This window comes from Blennius ocellaris (assembly GCF_963422515.1).
Source record: "Blennius ocellaris genome assembly, chromosome: 18".
In the NCBI taxonomy this organism is placed as follows: Eukaryota; Metazoa; Chordata; class Actinopteri; order Blenniiformes; family Blenniidae; genus Blennius; species Blennius ocellaris.
The window spans coordinates 11,910,138-11,935,498 of NC_137667.1; the positions used below are offsets into that span (position 1 = coordinate 11,910,138).

The following is a 25,361-nucleotide window of genomic DNA, read 5'->3' on the forward strand; positions in this document are numbered from 1 at the left end:
ATACATCACTAGAATCAAATCACCTACCAGTAATTAAGCAATTTAAAGTGGCACATAATCTGTCTGCTCGTAACGGTTTGACCATTGACTAGTGAAGTGAATATTGGTGATCGTCTAGTTATCTGAGGCTCTATGGATGGGTGCATTTGAGGCAACAAGGGATACATTTGTTCTCAAGGTTAGTGTGTTGGAAAGGGGACATAAAAGAAAGTGATAAGAATTTAAGCAACTTTGACATCAGCTAAATTGTAACCAGTAGACGACTGGGCCAGAGCATCACCTCAACTGTCACACTTGTGTTGGAGTCCATGGTCTGCAATGGTAATATTTAACAGATGTGGTCCAAGGAAGAATGAGCAGAGAGTCTGTGACCGGGCCATGGGCAAGCAGACGCTCGTTGATGGACAAAACACTGGCTTATTGATTCAGCAGATACACTGCATTGATGCACATGGATACAGAGGTTCGATAGAAAGGTGTCGGAATACTCTGTACATGACCGTTCATTGCATATCAGCCTCTATAGCTGCATGCTCACACCTGCTCACCACCAGAAGGCCCAACAACGGGCATGTGAGCAACTGAATTGAACCACAGAGCAACGGAAGAAAATGTTCTGATAAATTTCTATTTTCTTTCATATCACCTGCGTGGATCTGTGGGATGTCATGGAGTAGGAGAATTTCTGCCGACTGATTTCGCTGTCAATTAAACTGAAATTGAGACTCGTGGAATAGACTAAATACAAGGACCTTGACAAGTTCACATTTACCACAGTTAAATATAAGAATTGAATCAATGCAAACAAATATTGTGTGTATTAAGAGCTATTTAAATATGTGCATTGCATTTATCAATCACAATGAATAACAGCTGAACAGTAGCTTGCCCATGGACAACCAATACTTCTGGTCCTGACGAGTTGGGGGACGGACATTTAATCGTTAGCTGACTAGTCATGCGCACAGCAATTCCTGACAAACAAATGTGTTCCATGGAGGCCTCAGTTCGCGGCTTATAGGAAATAAAGGGTATGCTGCCAGCATTTAGCATTTTTTTTAGTTCTTGAAACCACAGCACATCTTCAGAGCTGTAGTGGAGTCCAGGCCTCTCTCGGTCACGGCTGTTTTCGGTTTCCGAATTACGCAATGTTATGGCTGACAAGTGTATCTAGTACCACATAATAACAAGCAGCCTTACATTTTATTCAGCTTGAGGTGGATGAGAAAAGCAAAAATAGTAGGGAAGGTAACTGAACAGAACGAGCTGCTTGTGTCACGTTGTTCCTGGACAGTGTTCTGTTCCATGCAGGTACTTTATTTTTTACCAATTCAGTACAGTGGATCCTCCAAGAATACCTGCACAAGCAGTGTCAGTGCCGGAACATTCTTTTCCTGCCATTCACCTTTTCCTCCAAATAGCCCACGGTGCCCTGGAGGGAAGTGTGTGTGTGTGTGTGTGTGTGTTTGTGCACGCTGGTTGGGGGGGAAAGGGGGGGGGGGGTGTTAGTGGTGTGAACAAGGCCTGTGGGGGTGGTGCTGGGTTACATAATTTCAGATGGACCCAGCTGTGCTGCATTGTTTAGCCGATGGGTGAAGTAGTGCCAGCCAAGCTGACTGATGTGTCCACCTGCGCTCAGCGGAGTTGCCTCGGGATTAGGGTGCAGGTCAGGGGACAGATTTGACACTGAACACACGGATCACGTGCAGTGAGAGGCGAACTGAGATTGTCAAATCATGAAACTGCAGGAGCAACATCACGCTCTGGGCACTGTGTTGCCATGGCAACACAGTTGTTGTGTTGTCGGAAACCTCAGAGGAAAATGATAATGCAGGATTCCAACAACTGCAATTAGAAGGCAAGTTCCTAATTTTTTATTTTTTTATTTTTTTTAAATAAAAAAATATTTATTTAATTGATAAAGCTTCAGCCTGTGTTCAGGGGAGAAGTAATTCTTAACAGTAAGCATTGTTTTCCCTTACTTGGGAACAATACAATCTGTGTTTCCCTTCATGTTGGCAAAGTTTCATTTTCTGATAGTACTTTTGTAAAGACTCAGTTACAGTTTATTTCCCCCGCTGATTGGTCTGTTTTCTTTCGGTGGACTACAAAAGTAGTGTAACGACTAGATAATATGCCACAGTTGTCTTCCAGGAAATTACATCTTAACATTTGAAGCTTTCATCTTATTCTTGCTCATCAAGTTTCAGTCCGAGATACTTTGAGGTATTAAAAGCAGGAGACTTTTGTAATCCGCTCAAACTATGTCTTTGATAAAGCACTCTTTAACATGCCAAGTTACTGCTGGTTTTCTTCTCGCAAGTGGCATTCATTTAAAATATAATTTGGAGAATATGTGGTAAAACGTTACACGTAACAATCTCACTTCTGACCGAAAGTAAAGTTGCCCTTGAAGCCAATATGGAGCCAGGTTTTATGTGGCACTGGGGTCCGTGAAAATGTGTCGCCTTTGAATGAATGAATGCAACTTATTAGAGTGAGGCAACATGCTCAAGCAATGATTGATGGCTCCACTGCTGCAGTTCAACTTTCTTAGGCTTTCACTTATTCTCAGCCACAGAAATGTTGGGAAAAGTAAATTATTTACCATCCATTAGATCTGTTAAAAGGTTTCTGAAGTACAGAAAGAAACATATTTAACAATGAAGTCATCAGCGCAAGTACCCAGTGTAATTGCGTCACTTTGCAATTACACCGCCCACCTGTGTTATGGTGGTTCATTCGTGAAACGAAGCACCAACGATCTGTGAGAATGTGGCATCGGTCACCACCATGGGGAACTCGCCCAGGCCACTGTAGTGTTCAAGCCGTGTGAAGTCATAGTGAATTCATCCAATCGGGGGGGGGGCTGTTGTATTGTTAGATTGTCTTGGCATTCTGTGTTAAAAGTGCAAAAACGGCATTATAGTTGTTTTTAAGTGACCGTAGAGGAAATCGCAAAGATGAGTTGACATCTTGAAGGGAGCGCTGGCTTTGTAGAACAAACATTGTTTGGTTATATGTCGTGTCTGTGATGCTTGAAAGCTGGAATGCTATTTAAAATCATACATTGAAGTGGAAATATGGCTGCTTTGTTTGGTTTGAAAGCAAAGCCGGTGTAATAATGAGTTGCCTTTGCTGCAGTGCTGCGTGATTTCTGTGCTAAAGAGGGAACTGAAAGAAATGCTAGCAGCTCCACATTGAATGTGCTTTGTGAATGTGAATATGTGTTGTGTTGCTTTGGAAGCTTCCCGAGTAGATACATTCGGGCTTCAGCTTTTGATGTTTGGTAGAAGTTTGCATCCTTTCATCCCATCTCTGATGTGCCAGTCCCGTTTGGGGGAAAAATTATGTTTGGTTATTGTACTACTATTACCACATTGACCTACTGGATATTTCAGACTATAAAATGCACCTTGGTATAGGTTATATTTATCCAAAGATGCATCATGAAAATATATTTTTACTTAAATTTTTTGATGGATGGATGGGTGGACCAAAGTTTCTGCTGTACTGGTATATTTTCTACAAGTCAGATGACCAGTTCAACAACGAAAAGCAAAAGTGTGACTTGTAGGCCAGAAACCTTTGCATCTTGCAAATAGATTAAAATGTTAACCCAATTTCAACATTGAGTGTTGTACATATACAATAAAAAGTGGAGGATTATTCAGACAGGCGTTTGACACTACCTTAAATACACCAAAGAGGAAGTTCGGGTCTTCTTCCTTCAAAATGTTTATGGCTCTGCAAATAAATGCCCTTTGGTTTGTGGTCCAGACAGTTAGTACTTTGTACTTAACAATGTCTTAATGGACCAGAGGTGCTCCTTTCAGCTTAGTGCCAGCCAGAAAAGGATTGGGATTTATGGAAATGTTTCAACTCAAGGGGACATTATGGATCATAGCAGCAAGACACCAAAGATATGCCACACAGGTGGAGTGAGGACGATGTGAAATGAAGAAAGTTTGAGAGCATACTGGTGAAGACCTAAGTTAAGCAATACAATTTGTGAAAAATGTGTGGGAGAGGCAAATCTCCAGAAGATCCAGCCCCCACATTTAATTGTATTGTCCTGCCAGGCAAAACCCCAGATGCCTGTAGTCAAGCAACGGCCTGACCCTTTCTTTGGTTTGGAGCTGTGGCACGGAGGGCACTGCACAGAGAGCTTAGCAGTAGGCCTCTTATTCAAAGGCTTTTTTTCTCTGTTGTGCTGCTTTGGGAGGTGCAGAGCCTCACATCTGTCAAAGTGTCACAGGGCTGTCTGTCTCTCGCCTTGACCTCCTTCCCTCCCTTCCCCTTATTGCAGCGATTACCCAGTAACCACTGCACGCCGTTTCTCACGACCATCAAACATGCACATGTCAATCTGCTTTAGTGTCTCCTGACCAATGGCCTTGTAGCCATTTGGCTCTCAGCTGGAGAGGCCTAATCAATACAAACCTCGCTTTTGTGTGTGATTGAAAGCAACTGCTTACCATACATTAGTACATTGTCCCTACGTTTGAAACGTGATCACCGGCAGCGATAACATATTATTGCTCAGATCTGACATGTTTATGTGCACTTCAGAAATGAGATGAGTGAAAAACCCTGATTTATTGCGATGGACAGACGACCTCTCCAGCGTACCCCGTCTTCAGCCATAGTTGGCTCGGATTAGCTCCCAGCTAACATTAGCCCTTGCCCGTGACCCTAAATTCAATAAAGTTGTATACAATGGACAGATGGTTTGCATTATTTTTTTCCATTATCAGACATCTTTTAGAGCTTGTAAGTATGTTGCGACATATGACTCAGACTATTTTCGAAACACCTGACCTTGTCGCCTTGAACGTGGCGACCTCTTCAGTTAATCAAGAAGTATGTGCCTTCTTCATTCCAAAAGTTGCTTTGTCAAAGTCAAAGTCAGCTTTATTGTGTTGACTTTCCACAGCTACTTGTTTTGTCTGGTCTTCCACTCACATTGTGACTGTCACCTTCCGTGGTTTTTTTTCTTCTTCATAGATGCAGTGTAAAACATCAAACTAAATTGGGTAAACGGGTATATGTGCACAAAGGTATTGAAGTATGAGGTGAAATGTTAGTGTTCTAATCCAATTTCTCATAATTGAATACCCACTGTTATCTGATAAACCGTGTCACATAAACCATGTCACATTTTTCTGTTAACATGAGCAATCGGATAGATAAAAATCAGATAATGATGGATTTTAATGTAACTGCAGTTAGTGTTATGAATAGTCAATTCGTCCATCTATCTGTCTTTCTTTTCATCTTCTACTGTATGCTTGACCTCGACTATTTACCAGTGGCCTGGCGGACTAACATCGGCGTGAAAGCATGAATAGATTTTATGTGAAATATTTAAGATATCATTAAAATCTGATCATTCATTGTCCGACCTACTGAAACTGTTTGAATCTAAATAAATGACTTATTATAATCATAACAATGTTTACAGCATTCTAATGCATTGCTCCAAACCCAGTCAAAAATCTTTGTGTTTTTCAGCGCTCAGATTTGTTTTTGCATTTACTTACAGCCGAGTGTTCTCCCTGGTTAAATTTAGCACCAAGTTAAGTTGTCTTCCCACAGAACTTGTCAGACATTGTTTTTGTCATTGCCTGTAATGATGCTACCTGGTTCTCTCTGATTGTTTTAGCATGTCAGTGCAACAAAGAGAAACAAGCGGACAAAACTCTGGGCTAATTGCTGTAAGTACAGGGATTTTGCCTTCAGATGTCAAGTGTAAAAGTATTACTTGGCATACACTTTCGCTGTTCTCTTTTATTTGCCTTGATGTGAGAGCAGAAGCCGTCTTCCCTTAGCTTTGTTTACGTAATGGCTTGTCTGTGTTTGGGAGATTAGCACTGCTCTGACTAACGGACTTACATTTTTAGACTATATGTCTTGTGAAATCACACATGGCACAACTGAAACTAAATCTAATTATTTACAAAAGATGAGCTGGCATGGCTGCCAGCTACATCCACGTTCATTTGTTAGTACGCGCTTTAAAGTGGGCAGTGTCTCTGAACAAGGTACACTACAAACTATATGTTGTTTACCTTGCACTGTGAATTTCGGGACCATGACTCAGAAGTTTACAATTATCAAGTAAGGTGTGCAAAATAAAGAAAAGAAACACCAATGGTTTTCTCTAAGGGAAAAGTATAAAGTATTGCAACTCACAAGAGGGAGTAACGCTCAATATCACCTTGGAGAAGGTGTGAGGAGAAGAATCTTTACTGCATCTTGGCTGTTGTTTATAGTGTGAACACAAGTAAATAAATATAAAGACAGATGGAAAAATTGGGGGGGGGGGGTATTTTCTGTTGTCAGGCTGTTGTGGGCTGGAGTTTTATGAGCTCTGAGGCTGGGGATGTGGTACTGGAGATTTATAGCTTTCATTATCAAGGTTTTACCACACCATTTGATCCCAATGGGCTGTACACACACACACGCACACACACACACACACACACACACACACACACACAAGCACACACACTCTCTGTGCAGGTGTATACTTAATTGCAGTTCGAAAGCGTCAGATGTTCCATCCCGTGTCTACTGTGTACCATTGACCACAAGGATTAAATGTTGATGTTTCCCCAACTCCTACCTCAGGTGGGTTTTTAGAGTCTGCACGCAAACAGCGACAGAAATGCTTTCCTGGCTACCTGAATCTTTGATATCCGCTTTTCCTGTGCGTGCACTGGAGTGCAGACACTGGCTGTCTGTAGGCAGGGGAGCAGTGCAGGGAAGGAAAAGGTTTTTCCAGTTGAACTTCTGAACCTAAAGTGAGGACTTCAGGCTGTCTTTAACATTTGCTCTTCTGCCTCAATGTGATCTCTTGATACTTATATCTGCAACACTCTATCTGGCCTGAAACCTATTTCTTCACTTTGATTTGGCCTGTTCCTCATAATGCTTTTTTTCTCCTCCACTTCGCTTCACTTTGGTCTTCCTCTTGCTTTACTTGTTGACTACAGCTCTGGTGTGATTTACAGTTTGGGAAGAGGATCTGCTACATTGGTCATGCTTTTTTTCCTCCTTGCCACATTTTCCCAATACCCGTCTCTGCAGATGATTCCCAGGCTTTTTCAGACACACAGACACACACACACACACACACACTGCTTTCCGTTCTCCTTTTTTTCTCTGACCTTTTCACCGTGATCCTTGGTGTAAAGCTGAACCGTATCACCGCTGTGCCAGTCAACTATTCACTCCTCGTTCCTCTTGTGAATTACATTAATTGTACAGGGCTCTTCGTTAGCTGTCATGTACTGACAATGGCACACCCACAAGCCAGTTGTGTTGCAAGCACACACTCCTGAGTATGAGAATTGCTGTGTGACCTCATCCTGAGTAGGAAAATCCTTCACAAATCTGTTTTGGCCATCAATCCCGACTGTGGACACCTGCTTTGGCCAGGTGTTTTGAATGTCTGCAACAGCAGCTAAAAGCAGGCTTTATCCAAGCACTGCTCTGAAGAGAGGTTCAAGCGACCAGTTGATTTGATACACCGACTCAGTCAGTTTTCTGAAGGACTTCATATTGTGGGAGAGGAAAAACTGTGGCTTATGTCCCCATGACTGAGGAATGTGAAGTGTGGGCAGCTGAGGCAGAGCTGCTGCTGCTGCCACACCGGTGAAGCTCGGTTTAGAATAGGCAGAAAGGAAAGATGGGTGGCAAAAGAACAAAGCTGTATTGCACAGGCTTTGAAACGGTTTCGGAGGCAAATCCACTGAGAATTAGATTAACTGTGAGGTTCCGCAAGCACTCGGCCCTCCCCAATACACCTTCATGGGGCTTCATGTAATATGCTTCCTCTTTCTCTTGCTGCACCACAGCTTACTCTGGACTTTATTGACTCATAATGACTTTATTGGCACATAATGTGGGGCATTCTAGTAGTGTGTAGTGAGTGTTTGGTATTTCTAAGGGCCATAATAAAAGGTGTTTATTTTACATGGAGGGGTTTTTCACTTCAGTCTTGTCACGCGTTGCCAGCTGAGGATTAAAGCCCAAGCAAAGGTAGAATGGTTACATAATAAGTATTTAAAAGGTGCTAATTATTCTTCTCAGAGGCTTCTCCTCAAGTAGAGGGGAAGCAAGCACCTAATGACACACGTGGCAACACTAGAATTTGTAGCTTAATGGCAAGTAATGGGTTGCACAGGGTTATAATGGGGTAATGCCCCATGTCATTATTGCATCATTCAGACTTTAACCAGGTTTCATTAATACACCAGAAAAGATCAAAATGATTTCCATTTTTCAGCATCTATTTTTAAATTCCTTTTGTGACTTTCCATCCTAAAGAAATTGAAAAGTAATCTGGTGAGCTGATCTTTGGTTGTAATTCTACTACACTAAAGTACAGAACTTCAAGGAGGTTCCAATAAAATCCCCTAGTATCCAATTGCATACTATGGTAAATATTAAATGTTTTAGGGGAAGTAACAACTAATTATCCCCTTAAATATTTGCAGTGATGCACAAAAAAATCACCAGTGTAAGGCATAGTTTGCATAAATAATAGCCTTGCTCCCGATTCAAACCGTGAATATGTTGTATATCTCCAGTGGCCAATAAAAACAGCAATGCACTTGTTGGCATTTCTTAATCTTTCCAAGATTTTTTTCCCCTCCTGGACTAAGAGGACTCATGACAATCAGTTGCATGCTCTGGAGAGGACTATTTAAATTCTCCTCTGCGTTCTTGCACATTTTGCCAGACATCTGGACGTTGTCTGTTTTTATGACCTGCAACTGGAGCCCGGGCTCTGCCTGAATCCAGGATCCCACTGTAATGATTTGTATTGTGAAGCTGTCTCCTCTGAAAGTCAGGCCAAAGTACACATTCTTTTTAATCAGGGACACTTTTTTGTTGTTGTCATACTGGGTATTGGTTTATGGCCAACACTAATTGATGGTCTGCAGCAGGAATGCTTCATCTTTAAGGAATCATCAGCTGGTCTTGGTAACTTTAATCACAAGGCCACATGTACTTTTAATATTGGTTTGCAGTTCAACCATGACATTAGTACTTCATTTAATTAGGCTGATATAATCTCTAAGTCCAAGGTTACGTCATCATGAACCAGGATACATTTTATGCTGTATTATAAACCCAAGCTACGTACTAATTCAGGGAAATATAAAGCTAATTCTGCTTACTAACAGGATTTGACATCAGGAGAAGCTTAAACATGAAACCTGGAATTGTAGCGCATTAATACATTTTGCCTTTGCCTTTTCAGATTTTTTCACATTTCTTTTGCTCCCACAATACTTGAATTATTTTGTCTCCTTCCGTCATTGGTTTGCTTGAGTTATTAATTGTAATTGTAAATTCTTCTCCAGTCAAAACTGGACGTTTAGGCTTTAATAGAACTCTTAACAGGTAGTGTCGAATCCACAGGCTTGTTTAAACAAGTGTTTTAACAGGGCCTACAATCATTAACCAAAAATACTAACAGACCATGACTCAATTGAAGTAGAAAGAATGGAGGAAGTCACAGGGTTTGACAAAAGTATGTGTGCATAGTATGTCCTGTTCAAGGTTGTATGCTGCTTTCACCTGCATGTCCTCCACTTATCTGGGATATGTGGGAAAAGGATACGTGTACGCTGCCAGCCAGTTTTTAAGCATTTGTCTGACACGTGTATAATTTTCCAAGGCAAAACTCAAAACTGTCTTAATGGACTTGTGACAGGAGGCAGGCTTTCCTCCCTGCAGCTTCCTGAATTAGTCAACAGATGTCTTAACAGATAAATACTGTAAATTGGCCAGCTTGTGTTGACATGCATAAATCGATTACCTCAATCTACTAATGAAGATGTGTGTGCTTGTGTGTATGAGAGGAAAGATTAGGTGTATAGTTGGCTCACAGTTGGGATTTGGCTTTTGTTTGATCAATCAAACAACTGGGTATTAGTAAAAAGAGAGTTTTTTTTCTGAGTAACATGTTGCAGTGCACATACGTGTTGGAGGCTTCCCCTCAGACTGACATGAGAACCATTAGTGAGCCTCATTAGGCTGGATGCCTGCCCGCAGAAACGGGCGATGCAGAGGTCCAAGGTCCACTTCAGCAGTCTGTACTAATAGCTTGGCATATGGCAAGATGACGGTGCAGATGACTAGTTTAGGCCATACATGGCTTGGAAATTAAATGTACCTAATGTTTGCAGATTTCACGTGTATGTGTTTAAATTTTTAACATTTCAATTCGTTGTTGCTCATTAAATAGAAAATGTTAAAAATCCTCATTATTGCGATAACGTCAGCGCACCTTTTATTGTTTTCTTAAACTTACTATCCAGCTATGGCTGTCCCTGCCGACATCAAACCCATCACAAAACAATGTCTGTTAATAAAATGTAATTATTATACAGTAAGCCGTTTTGCCTCGTGGTATTTTACTGGGACTTTGTTAACAAACATTAGTGCATAAATGAGTCTGTAACAGTCCAGAGGTTTCACAGAGCCCACTGTGTCTCAGGTTTTCAGCATATCTGAATTGTGCCTCTTTTGTCCTCATCTTTCTCCTTACAATCTAACAATCTATCGTTAATGTTAGAATTCTGATGTTCTCTAAAATCGAACAGTGAATGCTCTATTGCTTTTGGCCAGATCAGCAGCAGATGAAATACCGCCACAAGCCACAACTGACTTTGGAACTTTTCATCCAAACCTAAACCAACTTTAATTCTGAAACTCTCAATTCATTGTCTGTTTTCGGTAAACATGATTTTCAAGTGCAACTCAACTTTTTCATTCAAATAAATGACTTGTAAGGTCCACTTCTTCTTCCCTTGAACTCAGGTAAGACGGATCTTTGGGGGCTTGCGGTTCAGGAGAGTCTTGAGACTTCATACGTCACAGATGTTGACCATCTTGGACAGATGTGTGTGTGTGCTAGTTCTTGAGACTCCACCTTTAGTTCTGAACTTCTTGATTGGGTTTTCCATGACAAATCTTCTCATTGCCAAAACCAGTCTTACTATGGGTTAACGCATTTCACCTTTGAGAAATCAGTGTTTTAGATACGCTATCAGTACATAAGTTTACATTTACCCCTCTTAATGACAGTGGAGGTTAAAAGTTGAGGCAATTTCCTGCATGTTCACAATCTTCAAATTGTCATTCTCGTTGATAGAAAATTAGGTGCTTTATGGGTACATAGTATTTTGCTGCCAATGAGCTCGGCCATGTTTCAACTGGTATTTCAGTTCGGAGCCTATTGCAGCGTTTGTTTAAGTAGGCCTGTAATGCCATGCTGTCCAGATCAGGCTCATGAGATATATTATCTCATATTTGGTGGAAAGCACAATGTGGAACAATCCTTTCTGCAGTGTGTAGAGTTGGTTTCTGCTGCACCCCCCCCCCCCCCCCCCCCCCCCCCCCCCCCCCCCCCCCGTCCACAGCCAGCCTTCAGGGAGAGTGTGTGTGGACCTAATGTGTTTAAAGTGGACCCGAGACACTTGTTAGCCATTGTTACAGATTAGACCTGTTTAGTTTGAAGGATTCTGCTCTTCTTTTAAACCTCGTCTTTGGTGGATATCTATAAGACCTCGGTCTGTGCATTATTACACATGTAGTTTGCTTCTGTAATGACTGTAATGGATGTCATTTATTACACTGTGTCCATTAAAGCTTCTACTTCATTACAGGCCTCATGATTTTTACAGCCTTGTTAGTGTCTCTGATGGTCCTCAAACTGAGATTACGCGCAACTATTTTGACACACTCCATTAAATTGAGCTCTTATTTTGTCCCAGAGGCTTTGTGAGATGATTGTAACAAAATGTGTTGTTTAATTTGAAATGTGATGATATAATATTAATTAGTCTGTGACTGTTGAATTAAGTATCTTTAAATTGTGTGTTGGGCGAAACATTTTTTTCGGGGTTTGTGGTCACACCATAGAAAACTGTCTTCAACCAAACGGCCAAACGCGGAGAGTTGGAAAACAAATGTGAAGTCGATAAAATAAAGTTCAAAAGTAACAAAAGGTGAACACTGGGGAAAAGTTAACAACCCTAACGTGCCAGTCTCTGTACAAACATTATTACTTCTTTATCTTAATATTTTAAGAACATTTAAATGAGTACACTTCCTGAAGTAAAAGATATGTTGGCACCGTCAAAATTGTTAGCTGGAGAACTTGTATTTGTGACCATGTTGATGACAGGTGTCCTAACTTGCTATAGATGTGGAGAGCTATTAACACTAACACTTGGCTATCATTTAGGATATCATTTAACATTCAGGGTGACTCATACAAAGCTTTTCTAATCACACCGATGTTTGAAAATATGCAATATAAAACAATGACTTTATTCTTTATGAATTCATTTTTATAAGGTAACTGCACTTTATACTCTTTGCACTTGAATCACCATGCACAAAATGTTTTTCTCTTTCTTTTCAGCTACACCATAAAGCTTTCAGACGGTCTCTGCCACAGCTCACTGGCCTTGATGGGATACTTATATCATGTAAGTATCCAACCGTCTCAGATGAAATGTATGGTCCTTTGTTCATAAAACGGTGCTTACTGCTTTTTGGATATATTTCTATTTTTTTCAAGCACTTCCACTTGTTCAGATGAGCAGCCCTGAGTTGGTAGTCGTGTCGTTACCCAACTCATGATTTGTTCAACAGTAATAAATACGAGGAAAAACCAGACAACAGTTTTTTTTGTTTCATTCATGCTAACTGCCTTTGTTTTTGCTTGTTTGTCTGATGTTGGTGGAAGCACATATTTAGGATCTCGTAGGAAATAAAAAGACATCAAAGAAATATTCTGCCTTTTGTCTATTCAGTTCTTCCAAATGTAAACGACTTGTGAATGTCATTTCTTTTGCACATTGTCAGCTTAGTGGGACTGTCCCTGCAGTAAAGAGTAAAAGCCACCTACTTGAAATCTGGAGTTACTGTGCAGACACTGGACAGATGGCAAGTCTCGCAACAAGCGTGTAGCTCAGTTGGGTGGAACAAAATGCCAAAGAAAAATGTTCATGTTATCCCAGAGTATCGATGGTAAAATAGAGATATGTAAAACTGTCGCAATAATATAGATTGTAGGACATGAAACGTAATCTTCTTTGAGATGAAAACTCGTGAGTAGGCGGCCCTTATCTATGGGATTGAAACGGCATGTTTTGTTCCTGTAAATGCTTTTCCGCTCCGTCTCCCTCTCTGTGTTTCTTTCCTCTCTCTTGCTTTTTCTTCTTCTCTCTCTCTCACCTCCTCCCCCAGCCAGCAAAGCTGCTCTCTTTCCCTCCCACACACACGCACGCACGCACACACGCACACACACACACAGAGTACATACTGGCACTACTATACTCACAAGTATGAAGAGGAGAGAAGGGGAAAAAAACAATGAGAAATTGTAGGGAGATTTTAAGAAAAAAAAAAAAAAAACACCAGGGAAGAGAATGCAGATAATACGGTTCAAACCAAAAGCTTGTGGGAAAAGGATGTTATTAAAAGCTGCTTCGATCATTAAAATAGAATAACTATTGGTCAGTAAAGTCACCAAAGGGGATTTATCCCTAAGGTATTTGATAAACAAAGAAGTTATCCAAATCTACCCATCACTCTTCTATCCCGTCTTCGCTAACTGGGGGCTGTTGGGTCCTGGAGCCGATCCCAGTTTAGGGTTAAGGCTGAGTACATCCTGAAATATTCTAATAGATTAAAGTTGTCTAAACCCCCCCCCCCCCCCCCCCCGGACATGTTTTCTTGAACAAAAAGTACAAATATGTGTTAAATTTATATCAATTCTACATGCTGAAGGAGCAATGGCTTATTCCTTATCTTTGTTTTTGTTTCTCTGGTGTATTTGGTTTCAGATGGATCAGGTTAGATGTGTTGGGGTGGCCAAGGAACATAAAGTCAACAGAGGCCACAACCAATTTCAAGCTCATTAGAGCCTTTTTTTTTTTCAGTCCTGTGGTTATACATCTGTAAAAATAAAAAGTATTTTTCAGGGTCGTGCGTTCTCGCAGACAGATTTATATAAATATTTTATTTGCGGTAGTTGAGGTTAGAGGAATGTTTTCACTGTGCAGCTTTATATCTCCTGGTTACTCTCGGACAAAAGGAAACCTGAAAGTGAGGCAAAACCCTTCTGTTAATATTTCTCACAGGAAGGAAAAGGCAAAGGAAAATTTCAAGGCCGACTTTCAAAACTGAATAAATAACTGTTGCACTTATCAGCAACTGTTGTTTTGTGGGATCTTCAGCTGGACAACTGCACTACAATCTAAATGTACGGTATATACACGTGTGTCCAGTCTGGTAGAATAAACAGCTATGTCCACATTGGCCCATTAAGTCCTGCGTGAATGGAAATGGGTCCACTTTGATCGGAGCCCTCCCTTCCCGTCATATGTTTGCTTTGGTTTTCCAGGTTTTGTTCTGCCCCTAACAAATGCCACGCAGCCTTGACAGAGTGTCAGTGATTGTATTGCAAGTTCAGATGTGTTTGCATGCAGTGAGATTGATGTGAAACCTTGCATCTTTGTGCATGCCCCCCCCCCAGTGCTGCCGCTGCCAGCTGTTTGTCTATGAGTGAGATGGGAGGATGGATGGGTTGAGAGTGAGAGAGTGAGAGGATAGTTGACTTGATGGACTGACGACTCACTTACTTTTTGCATCCATCTCTTTCCCACTTTCAGTCTCAGCATCTCATATCCTCCCACATACTCTCACATTAAGTGAGGAATCAATCCTTCTCACTTCCTCTCTTTCTCTCTCGCTCTCTTTCTCTCTCTTTCTCCCCCCCCCCCCTCTGCCACTTCATTCTGGTCATTCTGTACCAATCAAATACGCCTGCTGTGGGCACAAATGAGTCCTGAAGCAATCATACCACATCCTCATTAGGTCTATTGTAGTAGCCCGCCTTATCCTGTATTATCTTTCCTCCTGTAATTTGGGTAAAACCCTCTACCTATCTGTCAGCAGCAGGCTCGGTACGAATGCTGCAATTTATTCTTTACTGCCAGGAGATCTATTATGGGTGTGTATGCTGTGACAGTGGTCTCTGAGTAAGTGCGGGTCATGCCTGGTGTGGGTTTGAGATAACAGGTGTGTCCCGGTAAATCGGACCCTCCTCAGACATTCACTACCTTTGTCTGCCCTACAGTCATCCACAAGGTGGCAAAGACCAGCTCTGAAAAGTTAACCCCATTTTGGGTTCTGTTTTGTTTTTCTGGGTCAAACTCATTGAGGCGTCGTAGTTTATGTGTATGTTAATATTAAAGAGGTGACATTGTTGCTGATTTTCAAAGTTTTATCAGTTCAAAAGAAAATTGTAAAATGTAATTCTTAAAAAAGAAAAAAATCCTGAAACCAATGCATGCATTGTAATCTCAATTTAAACAGAGTATGCGTTATAAACACAGCAAATTATTCCAACACGTTAACAAATAATTCTTTGTCGTATTGCTTCACCACTCCTTTTGCGTTTTTATGTATTTCTTAGAAAATCACTCTCGCTCAGGCTCGAGTCTTGAATGTAACTTGCTTGTCTGCTCCCTATCCAGTCCCTCACTTCCTCAGGGGAAGCAGGAAGTGGCTGAGATGTGTTTCCTGCAGGAACGAGAGACTGCTTCCTTGGAAAACAGAATCTGGCACTAACCCGATCTGAAAGCGGGGCGGAAGGAAGAGGATTTCCTTACTGCCTTTGTCACTGCACAATATAGCCACCTGTCTACAAGTTTTACTTGATTCACATAAGTCACTACTTGCATCGAGGCGCTGCTTCCCATCGTGGTGTTTTTCTTTTGTTCATTCTTCCAATGAAAACAGCAATTTACTTTCATGCCTTGTGCTAGATTTTGGCAGAATACATTTAGTTCACAGGCTGTTTGTCAAGTCATTATGTTTTGTTGAGCGAGGTCATTAGTCCTCCAGATGGAAAACTATAAAAAATATCTGGCAGTTACAAGCTACCCTGCTTCAGATGAAATATCTAATTTTAAACATTGTGAAACTATGTGAAAAGGCTCCGTTTCCGTGTAAACAGTGGAGAACAGAACTTTTCTAAAATGCTGCTACTGCATATATACACAATGGTTTATTGCTGAGGACCTATTAAAGTGCAGTTAACACACACACACACACGCCCTAAATATGGGCAATAGATGAGGTCAAGTTCTTGCCAAATGTCTTAATCTAGATGATGAAATCTATGAAATCTTCATCCTCGTGAATAGCGGGGGGGGGGGGGGGGGGGGGGGGGGAGAAACCCAGTGCAATCCTGAGAGCGATAACCTGTTCTTTAGCACACTGTTCCTGCATGTCTGACATGGTCCATGAATGTGAATGTGTGACTGTCCATGTGTGCCTGGCGGTGGGCGTGACCAAACAAGGATAGGTGCATTGCTGATATTTTCAGCATTTGGCAGATGGCTTGCGCGCACATTTGGAGGAAATGCCACGCATGTTGAAAAGCCCTATAGCCAACCCACGGACACCTTCATCTCGTCAACGATACTGAGATACTGACAGATACGACTCGTCATATTTCCGTCCTCAGTCTTTTGAGCGTCAGATATTAGTCATGGAAAAAAAGAAGCTGCGCTTAACGACACAATTAAACGTTGCGATGAAGCCGTGCTTCATCCATGCTTATGCTTATGTTGGTCAACTGTCATAATGTCTGATAGGTTTTTATAGTTTCCGTTCTGTCATTTTCATTACTTGCATATTCACTCTGTTTACGTTGTGATATACATCTGCTGTGATTAAATTCAACTCATCTCATGAACAGGATGCCTTGATTTATGTAGATATTATGGTAGTAGAATTTGAGTGGTTTTTCCACGTTCCCAGATCACTTCAAATTCCAGTATTTGACAGCTCTTCATTTCTGCTGGGTTCTTGCGTGTTTGTGAAGGTACTCGAAAGCTAATGTTTCAAATTTGTCACATGACCTTTGTCTTTGATTTGACAGTTGGACTGTTGGCCAGTCATTGCAATAACGTGGATGCAATGGTCTACTTCTATGTTTTCTGGTAGTGATTGCATTTTCTGGTCTTGAGAATATGTCTATGAGAAGTATGCATGCCAAATACAGTCTGAGGCGACCCATCGGAATAAGTGGGCTAAACCTTTGTGTGAATGAAAATGACAGAGTTTTATGGCGTATCTATTTGAAGATATCTACAAGTTGAAAAGAAAAAAAAAAAAACCCTGAACTTCAGTGCAAACATCTTCCTCTTACAAGTTACAACAAAAAAAAGCTTTGCCAGAGCAACTAGTTTATTCTTAAATTGAGTATTCAGATTGATTTCAATATTTTTAATCTGCATCTACCACATATCATCCCCTTGTTTCTATCCGTCCACAATCCTCTTCCCTCTCAACATTGACTCCACACATAACCAGTGCTGAGGAGTGAGCTGCTTTCGTTATCAGTCCTGCTCACTCCTCTCCTACTGCACTGCTGCTTCACTCACCCACGCAGAGCTCCGCCATTTTGGAAGTCTGAAGCTCTTTATTTCTCATGGCGATAAACCAATGGCTTTTTCTTTGTGGTTTAAGAAGTCACCTGTTCCAAGAGGGTATGGTTCATAGGGAATTCAGATTTCAAGGTCGTACGGAGCAGCTTGAAATGGTCTTTTCTGTAGAAATAATATGAATCAAGTGAGGTCATGCTGAGATGTTCTTGCTGGTGGGAAAGGTATAATTATAGTCTCCACTTTTGCTTCCGTTTTCTGCTTTTTTGAACTGTTCATGCATCAGTGTTTTGTGATGCTTCAGTGATTTATCTTACCTAACAGCAGCTGAGATTTTTGTTTTGAAATGCATTTTTTTTTTAGCTTTATTCATATATTTGTTGATTAGCACTTGTGTCAAACGGTGTTCCATTTATTGACTAGGATTGTATTTTCTTTCGAATTTGAATCACGGGTTTACTGTTTAGTTTACTCTTACTTTGTTCCTCCCGGCCTTCTTTACATTTTTTTTTCTTTCAAAAACCTCCTTCCTGGAATTCACCACTTGTCAACTTATTCAGTTTTTTTCTTACCCTCCCTGCACATCTCGTCATCATCCTCTTTCTCAACGCCCTCACTTCACTCCCTTTCTTTATCTCTCCATGGTACATCAGCCCCCAGCCACCATGTTAATTACACCACAGTTCTTTTTCTCTATTATTCACTACTCTGCTATTTCTGTCATCCTCACTGCTGTGCCTGCTTTTGCGGCGTTGCCAGCGTTTTGCGAGGGTCTGCAGTGCCTGTTGAAATGAGCATGTGGGGCGTGCAATGGTGCCCAATTCAACAACAAATGGTTGTTTAGCATCATCTGATTGGCACAGATTAGAGGGCTCTTGGCGGTGGTGCAGAGGTGGCATTTGCTGAAGGCTCCGCGGCTTCATCATTCCTGCCCGAGGACTGCAGACTGAACCATTCACCGAGTGTCTCCTTGTATTTTAATGCCCTCTCGCACTCTTATACATGTAATCAAGTGAACAAAGACTTTTGAATGGGTAAGAGTGCTCACACGAGGAAGTTTTGTCTGATTAATGGTTGCAATTTTTAACAGCTCTGTCTCACTGATGAGGTCAGACCAGCCTATAAACAGACTTGACAGCCCAGACAAGTAGGAGTGCAAAAATGAACCTAAATGTAATGTTGCACTGAGCAGTTTGGCGTTGACGCACAAAACGTCATCACTTTGTCGAGTTATTTGAGGCTTGCATATGTTGGCAAGTACACATTTTGTAAAGAAAATAAAATTAAAAGAAAAAACAAAACATTTGACTCTATGATTAACTCAGTTTACGCCACCCATACATTCAAATGTAGATCTAATTTAGGGCAACGTGGCACTGGAGTTGATGTCAGCTAATTTATTGGCAAAGGCATTGTACACACTCGACGGGTCTATCGCAGATGTCACATGTCATGACACCTTTTTCATGACCTATTAATCAGTTGGCATCAATACCTAATGCTGGTATAAGCATCACTACCCAGCTACTGCCATATGCATCTTCATACGAGGAACCTCGGCAATATCCTTCAAACATGATGTCTGCAGCTTGGTTAGTTTCAGCTGCTTATTTTTAGCCTCTCCGGGTTATGGTAAATGGATTGGAATCTCTCGGATGAGGCCTTCATTCAGTCTACCTTTGCCTGAGTGCATCCATCTGTTCTCCTCTGTTTACTTATTTATTGTCTCATGCCGACACCCAAGAGAGAACAAGGTGTGACAGCATACATTTTGCAGTGAATGTCGGTGCCGAGGAGTTTTCCAAGAAAAACACCTGCAACAGCGCAAACCCCATTTAGCTCAACTTCTTGGAAAGCTCACTTACAAAATGATATTGGTGAAAACCAAGCAGGCCATCCATAAGCATTTTGAAATGGTGACAGTTGTTGGAAACTACTGTACATTCCAGATTAGTTTACTGCCAGGACCTCCATCTGTTTGAGTTGGACTTGGAAAAGCAAAAATGTTTCTCCATCACTTCCTCCATCCCCTCATAACCACACCGCATATGGTAAATTTGGCATTTTTTATGTTGTAGCTTTTGTCTGGATATTGTTCTCCAATATGCAGATGTAATTGTGAGCAATACATGCAAAGCATGCATATTACACTTGCATTCAAGTGATTTAGCAAGGAGATTGCCATTTATGTCATTTGTGTTTTTCCAAAATCCTTGTGCATATCCTCAAATCTTTTTTTAATCCATATGCCTCATTACTCATCTCTTTTCCTTTTAAAAGATCAGTTGTCATAGCAGTTAACGTTTGCTAACATGTGACATGTAACAACACTCAAACTACTTATAATAAAGAACATAAAATATAGTTAGTTTTAAACACCTGCACAGGGTCTGTTGGGGAAAAACATAGTCATACAATATACCACGGCATCAAACTCCTCTAAAACCCCAAAATGTCAATAAGCTTAATGTTTATGTAAAGTCAATGTCATATCAGAGAAAAAAGAATTTTATTGGAAAGTTGAGTATTTGTCACTTATAACGGGAAAACTGTGTATTCCTGGCTCACCAAAGCTAAACTGTATTTCAACTTCAGCTTCAGACAGAAGGTGTGCTTTCACCACCTCTACGAAGAGAGTGAGCCAAAGAAAGCCGACATGCATGATTCATAGGAAGTTGACGGGAAGGACAGATTGCAACAAGCAAAGGTTCAGAAGGAACGAGCAAGATTACAACCAGAAGACGACTGCCAAGGAAACAGAGTTCAATTCCTATTGATGATGTGATTCAAGCCTTAATTTACCTTTTATAAAGTGCCCTCATCTCAGGTTTTGACTCTCCGGTGTCGCTCTAAAAGCAAATGCACGGCATGAGATATGTTGCCTGAAGAAAAAGAGCTGAACCAATCCTGGATGGCTCAACGTCGTCATGTAATGATGAACACTGCATTTCATTTGGAAATCAGTCTCCTGGAGTGTGGAGAAAAAGGATCCAAATCTGAGCTGCTTCAAGCCAAGAATGAAAATGTTCAGTCAATGATTTTGTGTGCCATGTCATCTGCTGCCGTTTGTCCACCGTCAACATGAAAATCAGCACAGCTGTCGACCAAGAGACCAGGAGAGGAATTCATGCTTGTCTTTATCGACAGCCTTGTGAAGATGCTATTATTCCTTCTCAGTCGGACTTTTATGAGCCTTAATTGGGAAGGCTGTGAAGTCTTTCAGTTTGTGCCTCACCTTTTGTTCATTTTAGGTACCGAATCACTTATCTTCTAAATTAGAGCATTACGTTTGAAGTACAGATTGTGTGTGTGCGTGTGTGTGTGTGTATACATACAGTATAAATCATCCCTATTAAAATTTTTGTTTATTAATCAAATCCTTGTGTGAAAAGTGGCTAAAGACGGTAGCAGATCAATATATATGATGCATAAGAGATGGGGCTGTGGTGAAAAGGAGAGTCACTTATTATTGAGATTAGTACTTTTAATGAAGTAGCATCTCAATTTTGAATAAATGTGAAAAGTGCTATGCTCATCTCCTCCCACTGCCTCTCTGGCTGTTTAGTAGTAGCTGGAAATGGGTGAAGTTCCACAATTTCAACAGTTTCACACTTGAGAGAGATGCAACGGCAGACTTGAGCACGCTCAAATGTGCCCTTTTACATTTCAGTGAGCCGGACAGGACGCCCCACCCTACTACCAAGTGCCGTAGAGAGGAGGTGGGGGGGGGGGGAACCCTCCCGCAAACTGTTTATCTTTCCACACAATTACAATTTCACTTTGAACGGATCTGAGCTGAAACTCCAACACTTTGGACTGCCCGCTGCCTGGCAGCCTTCAAAGAGAATAATGTTTCATTTATTTATTTATTTCCCCTTATCTTCCCTCGGTGTCTTAGCCTGCCATTTCCTCATCTATGCTCAGACAAGCTGATATGAAAAGCTGTTTGGATAGCATTAAGAACACTCGGTCACAACTGCTACATTTTTACACACTAGGGTTTTTCGATGTACAATATTTTTCAATGTTCTAATCTTGTTTCAGCAAATTGTTCATGCGGAACACTTGGTTCAAAATGTTGACTGCAAATCACAAATGCATCAGCACTGTCAGTGCTATTTTGCCTCTGTATGCAGTGCATGTACTTGAATTTTCGAGAAGTTTGAAAAATGACTGAAAAGTTTGATGCGATCCCTTCAACACAACAAGTAAACCAACTTGCCACCAAGCTTGGTGGGAGAAAAAAAAAACCTGGGTTGGAAAAACATGTGATGCAATCTTTGTTGACTAATACTCATGAGTCAAATTCTGGATTTTCTCAATGTCCCCCCCCCCCCCCCCCTGTTTTTTGTCACGGCTCTTTGTACAACCTGTCGTGATTTCACACTTTGGAAATATTGTGCATGAATGGCCACACCTCTGCGCTGCTCCAGTTGAGTAACAGGTGTCCAAGACGACCTGTGGTCAGACTCTGAGTCAGCTTGTCTCTCTGATGTTATTTGCGACAGGCGTTGTTAAAATTTGGGCTTGCATTGACAATAATCGAGCTTCTTAAGTTATCTTGAAAGGCCTATTGGCCGCTTCCTGGTCTCGGTAAACTGCTTGCAGCATGGGCAGGACCTCAAACAGTTTCTGTAGTAAAGCCTGTGAAATTCATGGAGACACGAAGACGAAACATAGTGGCTTAGGTGTTGACAGCGTTTTTTCAGAAACAAGCTGTGACTTGACTCACGAGGCGCGGTGGCACTGCTGTCTGTCTGGAGAAACAGGTGTACGGTCGACCACAGATTTTGTAACATTCACATGTCACACAGTTTTCCAACAAAAGAAAATGTTGTCTTAATTTTCCTGAAATTATGTTTTTCTTCAATCTTCTCCATGCTGTTCTTTCATCTGTGAGATGTGATGGTGACTATCAAGCTTGTTCTTTTCAACACAATACTGCCTGATTAATAAATCCAAACCACTCATTAATTTTGCTCATGTCTAGAAATCTGAGTCTTGTGGTAATATCCATGCATTGCAAAAGAGTCGAGAAGAAAGTGGGGTGATATAATGTTACATTCTTGTAAGCACATAGCACACCGACCCGTGCACTCCTTTGACCGCCTCTTTTCTTTGTGCAGCAAAGAGCTCCCGTCAGTCTGCTCATCTGCTCTGTAATTTTTCAGGTGTGCATGACTCACGGCACTGGAGCAGAGTCATCGTCGCACAGCGGTGGTAACAAGCAGACCTCTGTTGCTTGACAACAACCTGAGACACCAGCAGCCAGAATCATTTGGAGAAAAAAAATGTGAAGCAGGGCTATAGTTTACATGGTCGTGAATCACCATATTGACAATAACAACACACTAATGGTGGAGAAGTTATTTGTCATTTAGTTGAGTCGGGAGAAAAAAAATGGAAGATACCCTGAAAAATACAGTGACTTTTGTAATTTATCAATTTGAACTAAAATCTCTTTTGTTTTTTGCATGAGAAGACATTAGTTATTTAATACCAGCAGTTCATATCCTTATTGAATGAGTCATTTGGTTGGTGGATGGCCTTTCACATTGATAAACAATTAAACAATATACAATTCTTGGCACAAATTCAGAGAATTGTTTGCATGAATTTGATTCAGATAGGCGTTTCTGTGAAAAAATACAGAAACATTATTAACATTAAAAAGCTTTCTATAATAGAATTCTTTTTCACCCATAATTGGCATCAAGTTGTGTTTCGACTTTCAAAGTTCACAAAACCTGTGAAGCCGTGGTTATTAAACGGATTTCTATATAATTAAGCGTTTAGCTGGTAATGGCATTTCTCAGTACAATGAAACATCATTTGCTACAATTCAGATGCATGTATCGCACGCGATTGTCATGATAATCTGCGCAGCCCTCTGTCATATTTAAATACATTGCCGAGGCTAAGAGTAAATGTTTTGTGCCTGATTAGGACCTCTTTTATGCCGGTTTCCTTCGGGGTATAGATACAAAAAAGAGGTCTCCATTGGTGTGGAGTTACTGTGGTGACTTTATGATTCATACCACTGCTACTGTTGACACTGCTGATTTGCTGATGCGGCTCGCCACTGTCATCCATAAGAAGCAAATGAGTCCCTCTGTTGACGGTTCCCAGTCATTGGGGCCAACTGACAACCTCGGCAGCAATTACCTGCATTGAACAGTGATGGTACATATTTACCTCAGGAATCGACCTCATTTAGACACTGCTAAAGGTTGCTGAGTATCTGTCATTTTAATTGGTCCTCGGCGACTGCAGAGAGGCATGGAAACGCCACGCTCATCCCTTTCAATTCCCAGTCTCCCTGCCCACTGTGTGGTTTAATCCTCCCTCCATTCACTCTGCTTTCCATTTCTTCTCCTCCCTTTCACCCCGTTCCTCTCATTCTCGCCAGCCCTCATTAAGAGTACTACTCACTCAGTCCTCACTGGAGGAGGAGAATGGCACTCTGCAGGTAGTTAGAGGGATTCACCCAGTGTGATTTCAGAGGCAGTCCTGGCTCATCATGGATGGTAGCAGCATGCCGCCTACTGTGTGTTGCTAGCTCTACTTTCGTGTATTGCTCGGCGTGCGCGTTGGAGGGAGTGGGACCAAGTTGTCAGTTTCTCTTAATCTGCATTAAATGTAATTGCATAATTGTACAGTTGACAGTTGGTCATGGAAGGAATAATATTAATAGGCTTTGAAGAGGTTATAAACTTGTTGGTAATTGAAAATTAATGTTGAATATATTTAGAGTAAAAAGGTCATTAAAATTGATCATAACTTGAAGTCACTTGTTTTCTTGTTTGTTCCTTATTTTGAGACTGATTAACAATTTTACTGAACTTCAACCCCAAATGATGTCACGTGCAACATTACCAGCACCTACATATTTGCACATTTTTTATGTTGTGATACTTTTGTATTGGTTTGAACACAACTTTGCTGCTTGTACAGAATGAGCTGTTTGCAGCAATTCATTGGAAAGAAAAAAAACAACTTTTATTTCACTTTCCAATGAGCTTCAGTTGTTGTGTTGCTTAAAACAGACCCATGCCTGACAGTTCGTTTCACTCCAAAGATTTCATTTTTAAAAGTCAACAACAACGTCTGTGCCAGAAACAGTTTCCCAGTTTTTCTGGTTAATCCACAAATTGGGTGGAGGTGGTTCCATTCAACCAGCTAATAGGCGGCTAACAGCAGGAAGGGGATTGAATCAGCAGTCGTTCTCACTCTCGTTCTCACTCTCGTGCAGAGAAACATGTACTGTACAAGGCACCATATCACCATGGTGATGCAATGTGTGGTCTGGTAGGGGGAGGCTGTGTATGATCATGGGCAAACACAGCCGAGAAGCACATACTCAAATAAAAATTAACTAATGCTCTGCCTTTATATCGGTAATCATTACACAAGACCATCACTGGCACTTTAGTGTTGACTTTAACCTGCTAACACACATGGAAATGAGGATTTCTGTACGAATCACTTGCATATTTCATCAATCTACCAAGACCTTAAGGGTAAATCCACATTGTGTGTGGGTTGTCTAAGCTTCTAAAAACACTTTGCAGAGGTTGGAATATGAGAGTTTCAGCTTCTTTAACCTCTTGACAACATTATTATACAAAGGAAACAGGACACCCTTGGTGATTGTAGTAACAGCTAATCCTGGGGTTACTGCAATTCTGCTTTCAACTCAAGGTGTCTAGGTGATTCTTTAAAAAAGAAATTATAGCAATAGATTATGCCAAAGGGCCCCGTAGAATCTTCAACAAAAGCTGTATAAACCTTGAATAGTAATCCAGTCTGCATTTGTCATGACTGTAGTTGGTTTTGTTATGCATTTAATTTGTTACCCGGCAAAAAAATTGG

General features: G+C 41.1%; 1 long non-coding RNA gene across 1 annotated transcript in view; it reads left to right on the forward strand.

The window, feature by feature from the left end:
* The window catches only part of LOC308143383, a 39,738-nt gene that overhangs the window by 13,728 nt on the left and 649 nt on the right, over window positions 1-25,361 (forward strand). Inside the window, exon 2 of the long non-coding RNA XR_013937019.1 lies at window positions 12,449-12,515. This is a non-coding gene — a long non-coding RNA (uncharacterized lncRNA). The remainder of the gene's footprint in view (window positions 1-12,448; window positions 12,516-25,361) is intronic.